The sequence below is a fragment of the Papio anubis genome, chromosome 8 (genome assembly GCF_008728515.1).
Source record: "Papio anubis isolate 15944 chromosome 8, Panubis1.0, whole genome shotgun sequence".
Taxonomy (NCBI): Eukaryota; Metazoa; Chordata; class Mammalia; order Primates; family Cercopithecidae; genus Papio; species Papio anubis.
In genome coordinates, this window is record NC_044983.1 from 76,190,607 (window position 1) to 76,196,994 (window position 6,388).

The 6,388-nt window shown below is 42.9% G+C and overlaps 1 pseudogene; it reads right to left on the reverse strand.

Moving 5' to 3' along the window:
* Positions 1–365: 365 nt before the first annotated feature.
* LOC101012277 lies at positions 366–2,350 on the reverse strand (annotated as a pseudogene).
* Positions 2,351–6,388: the final 4,038 nt, after the last annotated feature.

Below are 6,388 nucleotides of genomic sequence, written 5' to 3' on the forward strand. Positions count from 1 at the left end.
CTCCATCTTGTATTTATTTCTTTTCCTTGGGGAACTCTTGCTGTTATAGCGAGTGTTCTATTTGGTAAGTATTGGGGTTCTGTTTGGTTACGGTGTAATAACTATCTGGCATATGGTTTCATAATTATTTTTTATTTTTATTTTTTTGAGACGGAGTTTCACTCTTGTTGCCCAGGTTGGAGTGCAGGAGCTCGATCTTGGCTTACTGCAACCTCCCCATCCCGGGTTGAAGTGATTCTCCTGCCTCAGCTTCCTGAGTAGCTGGGATTACAGGCACCCACCACCATGCCTGGCTAATTTTTTGTATTTTTAGTAGAGACGGGGTTTCACCATATTGGCCAGGTTGGTCTTAAACTCCTGACCTTTGGTGATCCACCTGCCTCGGCCTCCCAAAGTGCTGGGATTACAGGCTTGAGCCACCGCGCCTGGACTTGTAATAATTATTTTTAATAGCTTTGTTGAGTAAGTAGATGTTCTTATACCAATCTCTTAGACACTTACATTATTTCTAATTTACTCTCTTCCAAATGCGGCAAGATGGGATTTTTTTTTCCTATTGTAACTTTTTATTCTGTTTTGTTGATGCTTAAGGAAAACAGCTCTGCCCATAACTCACTGTAGCTTGGAGTTATGACACCAACTTGTATTTGGCCAATTAGAAAGAGTCCAAACTGCATTCTTCTTAGAAGGTCTATTCAGTTGATAAATGGCACCTAGCTGATTTTTTTTTTTTTTTTTTTTGCATATAACCTTTAACAAGAACTCTTAAGTTGCATTGATTATGTCCCAAGAAATAAGGGACTGATGGTAATTCAGATGGGCACCTCTGAAAAGATCATCAGTTTTCTGTCCCATTCCAGCCAGATTTTTTGGAAAACCTTGGGGAAAGACTGAAATTCCCCACCAATCTGAGACTGTATGCAAGTCTTTACAACATTAATTGGAAAAAACAAGAATCCCAACATGGCACCAAATAGACCTCCACAGATAAAATCATTGACCAAATGAGCAGTGTGAGTCGTTGCGGTAGGCAGATGCTCCTTAATGGGACCTTGAAGGCCGAAAAACAAGACATTGCTGAGTCCATTCCGGAAAAGAATGGGCACCAAGCCTCAGAAATACTCTCCAATCCCGTGACATTTCAGTGCCTTGAAAGCCTGATAAGTGTTGGTAAGTGTGTCATGATGCTTGTGGTCTTGAAGCAATGTCTGAACTCTTTCCAGTGGAGTGAAAGTTGCTTCTGTTGTCCCTGAAAGCACTGCTGCCACACCACGGGTGCAAAACTCTGGAGCACTGACATGCTTGTGGAGAAGGCAGGATAAATCCTCATACAGACCAAACATAAGTGCAAGTGTAGTTGTCTTCTGCATCAATGGGGGAAGGATTCCACGATACAAGTTTCGAAATCCATCCCTTCTCAAATGAAGTTTTACATCACGGGTTTTGATGCTATACAGCTGTTGTCGAAAGAGCACATTCTGAATGGGAAATGTGATTGTGAAATTGTTGAAGGCTGCACAACAGCCACACAAATAATGCTTCATTTCACCAACATTTGTAATATGAGGTGATACATCTTGTTTTGAAGATGTTAGTGTTGGTGGCCTCTTTTCATGAGCCTCTGAATCCATCATGTTGCTTAAGAGCTTTCTTTTTCATGAAGGACTTTTTTTTTTTAACCTGTAATATCATCTGAGCCTGGAGTTTGGCAGGATGATAGCTTTTTAATAATGTTCCCAATTTCTTCCATTGTTATTCTTCTGTTAGGTTCTCTCTTCTTGAGTCAATTTTGGTAACTAGATTTCTGTTCTCCAGGCATCCGTTTCCAAGATGGGATTTTCTTTTACCTTCACGCCCATTTTTTCTTTCCCTTTTCACCTTCAGTGAGAGAAGATATTTTATAGACAGAATAAAGAGTACTGTTAGTAGAATACTTTAAAAATTTGTTGTGAGAGGTAGTCGATGTCAGAAAGAGAAAGGCTTGTTTTTCTGGTAATTGTTCTCCTCTGAAGAATCTCAAAGGCAAATGCTTCCCCCATGAAGCATGGTAAGGACCTGCTACTTCTGTCAGGTTGGAGATGCTTTCACTTTATGGGTAATACAAAAAGAAACATGTACTCTGGAGGAAAGGAAGAAGAAATATTTTTTTAAAAGACAAAGAAGGAGGGAAAATGTAGAAAAAAAAATTTTGGAAATGTATTCATGGAAGAATCTGGATGGACAGTGAGGGTTTTATGGTTTCATAAAATAGAAACTAGGCTGGGTGTGGTGGCTCACACCTATAATCCCAGCATTTTGGAGGCCTAGGTGGAGGGATCACTTGAGCCCAGGGGTTTAAGACCAGCCTGGGCAATGTAGGGAGACCCCTATCTCTACAAAAAATACAAAAATTAGCTGGGCACGATGGTGCATGCCTGTAGTCCCAGCTATTCAAGAGGCTGAGGTGGGAGGATCACTTGAGCTTGGCAGGTTGAGGCTGCAGTGAGCCAAGATCATACTCCTGCCTGGGCAACAGAGAGTGAGACCCTGTCTTAAAAACAAACAAACAAAAAAATAAACCAAATACAGATAACTTAAGTGTTGAAAAAATATGGGACTGGCCATGGTGGCTCAGGCCTATAATCCCAGAACTTTGGGAGGCCAAGGTGGGAGAATCACTTGAGTCCAGGAGTTTGAGACCAGCTTAGGCAACGTAGTGAGACCCCCCCGTCTCTACAAAAAATAAAAAAATTAGCCAGGCACAGTGGCTTGTGCCTGTGGTCCCAGCTACTCTGGAGGCTGAGGTGGGAGGATTGCTTGAGCCCAAGGAGGTTGAGGCTGCTGTGAACTATGATCACACCACTGCACTCCAGCCTGGGTGACAAAGTGAGATCCTGTCTCCTCCACCACAAAAAAAAAAAAAAAAAAGGAAAGAAAAAAATATGCGTAGGTCACAAGATTTAAAAATAAATGCATGAACTAGACTTAGAGCAGAAATAGAGAAGTTTCAGAGCGCCAGGGGGAAGGAACTAATGGCCATTCTCCAGCATTAGACCCTCAGGATAAATTAGCCTCAGTCACTGGTTTAGCTGGGCTTGGCCAGGGGAGGTCAGGGTTCTTGGACAGTCACTTGTAGCCTGTGTACAATGGCAGAGGGGTAATTGTTCAAAGCAAACTCAAGGTGGTGTCACCAGAAGAAAGAGGAATGAATGCTGGCCAGGTAAAAGCAACAGTTGCCCTCTACAATGTCTAGATGAAAACTGAGGAAATATGTTCACCATCTTCTGGGGGCCATTTGCTTTTGTGATGGGCCAGTAATAGGATTGCTTTATTTCTTGTAGTGCTGTGCTTGAGTACAGGCAAAACGATGGAATTACATGAGTAATGTGGTAATGAGGATCATTTGCATTTGTTTTGTCTTCTTCTGAGTTATTTTCTGGGACAAAATTCTCAGGGATGGAATTCCCAGGTCAAAGGGGATGATTATGTTTATGGCTACACTACTTCAATTCTACATGGAAAATAAATGACAGCGAAGATATTCAAAACAGGGCAAGCAAAGACAAGTGTTGGGCCCTAATTTTGTCAACCATGTTTTGTAAAGGATACAATAAGAGGTATGGAATAATAGTTAAGGTTATGAGGTAAAGGAGTAATATTATTAAATAATATTTTGGGAGTGCCAATCAAGGGAAAGATCTCAACCTCGATTGTTAGGTACTTTAGATTTTGAGCAACAGAGATATCCTCAGTTTACCTTAGTTGATGACCTTCCTTCCTTCCTCTTTCTCTCCCTTTTCTCTCTTTCTTTCTTTTGAGACAAGGTCTTGCTCTGTTGCCCGGGGTGGAGCACAGTGATGCAATCACAGCTGACTGTAGCTTTGAACTTGGGGGCTCAGTTGGTCCTCCCACCTCAGCCTTCAGAGTAACTGGGACTACAGGCATGTGCCATGATGTCCAGCTAATTTTTGTATTTTTTGTAGAGATGAGGTCTCCCCATGTTGCTCAGGCTGGTCTCGAACTCCTGGACTCAAGTGATCTTCCCACCTCAACCTCCCAAAATGCTGGGATTACAGGTATGAGCCACGGCCCCCGGCTGGTAGTTTCTTTTTAATACAAATTTTATTTTGAAGCAGTTGACTGAAAAGTTGCAACTACAGAAACAAAACAAAACAAAACAAAACAAAACTCTTTCTTTCTGGTAACCATTTGAGGGTAAGTTGCCAAACTAATGCTCACCCCGCTGAAAACTTCAATATTCATTTTCTCAAATGAGGACATTCTCCCATATCACCATAGCCCAACCATCCAAGGCAGGAAACTAACACTGATACATTTCTACCATCTAATCCTCAGACCCAGTCAAGTTTTGCCAACTGTTTTAAATAGTAAAAATAAAACAAAACAAGTTTGGAATCCAGCATCGAATTTAGGTGTCATCTCTTTCCTTCTGGAACACTTCCACTTTCCTTGACTTTCATAACCTTGATACTTTTGAAGAATACAGACAGTTATTTGATTATTATGAAAGCAATGCTGTGTTTTCCTCATTGCCTCCTATCAGGGAGCACACAATGTTGATTTATCCCATTTATTATGCTGTTTACTTGATTACCTGATTTAAGGTGGTGCTAGGCTTTTCATTATAAAGTTACTCTTCAACCATGTGTAGTTAATCACTATTTAGTTAATACATGTTTTGTGGGGAGGCACTTTGAAACTGTAAATATCCTGTTCCTTGCCAAATTTTGAATTTATTTATATCAACATGGACCCACGGTTTCCTGTTTCACTCAATGAGTTATAATAAGTTGTTGTCACAATTTATTTTGATACTCAAATTGTCTCAGACTTGGCCACTGAGGGCCCCTTCAAACTGGCTCCTGTGTCCCTTTGACATGCCTCATCAGTCTTTGAGCATTTCCTTGATTTCTGGATCAACAAGATCTTCCAGGTCATCCTATAATTTTCCTGCCTCAGCCTTCAAAATAGCCATTTCTCCAAGAAGCCTGGGTTGACTTTTGGAGAGAATGGATGGTATTTAAGAACAAGATCTGGGTGCTAGATGGGCTCATTGCAATTGGGCTGTGCTCATTGGGCTGTGCTCACTGCTCCCAGGCCCTTTGACTAGACAGAGCCAGGGAACACACATGTGCGCGCACACACACACACACACACATTTGTTTCTGTATCTAAGCATCTCTATCATCTCTATTTATGTATCTAAGTACCTACATACCTACCTACCTAACTACCTACCTATCAAAAACCATAAAAAAGCTGGGCACAGTGGTGAGTGCCTGTAATCCCAGCTACTCAATAGGTTGAGGCAGGAGAATTCCTTGAGCCTAGGACTTTAAGACCAGCCCTGACAACATATTGACACCCCATCTCAAAAAAAATAAAATACCAAAACAAAACCCCCAAACCATAAGGTCACACTGATATCACAGGGTTCAAGCTGGTTCTACTACCCTTAACGTACTTACCTATTTTATCAATATTTCTTCATGCAACCAATCTCGCGTGACCACTGCTGCCTCCTCCCCAGCATGGACATCTCCTCATCCCATCAGTCCTCTGACCCTCCATGCTGCCTCCACCCCCACCCCTCTGGTAGACAGTCTCCCCACCCTGCTTGGGCTCCAAAACCCCTCTGACAGCTGCCATGACACCCCCACATGTGGGTGCTCTGTGCATCTGTCTCAGGCTCTGATACCACTTGCTGGAAAGTCCCTTTTGCATGGACAAAAGGCAGTTTCTTTTACGGGAGAAAACACTAGAGCTGGTTTTAGAAAGGTTGGCTTCCAGAGCCTTTGTCTTTTTTCGAGAAGGAGTCTCCCTCTGTCTCCCAAGCTGGAGTGTGGTGGCACCATCTCAGCTCACTGCAAGCTCCTCCTCCTGGGTTCAAGTGATTCTCCTGCCTCAGCCTCCCGAGTAGTTGGGATTACAGTTGCCCACCACCATGCCCGGCTGACTTTTCATATTTTTAGTAGAGACAGGGTTTCGTCATGTCGGCCAGGCTGGTCTGGAACTCCTGACCTCAAGTGATCCACCCGCCTTGGCCTCCCAAAATGCTGGGATTGCAGACATGAGCCACTGTACCCATCCTCAGAGCCTTTGCCTTAAGAGGAGATCATTATAAAGTGTGGGTGAAGTCCAGCGGCCATTCGAAACAACTGAAGGGCACGCTGGACTGCTGTGCAGCCAAAAAGACTTCAAAAGACCTAGACCTCTCTTTCTTTATTTTTCTTTCCTTTTCTTTTCTTTTTTTTTTTTTTTTGAGGCGGGGTCTCACTGTGTCACCCAGACTGAAGTCAGTGGCGTTATCTCAGCCTGGGCTCAAGCGGTCCTCCCACCTCAGTCCCCTGTAGCTGGGACTACAGGTGTGCATCACCACACACACCCT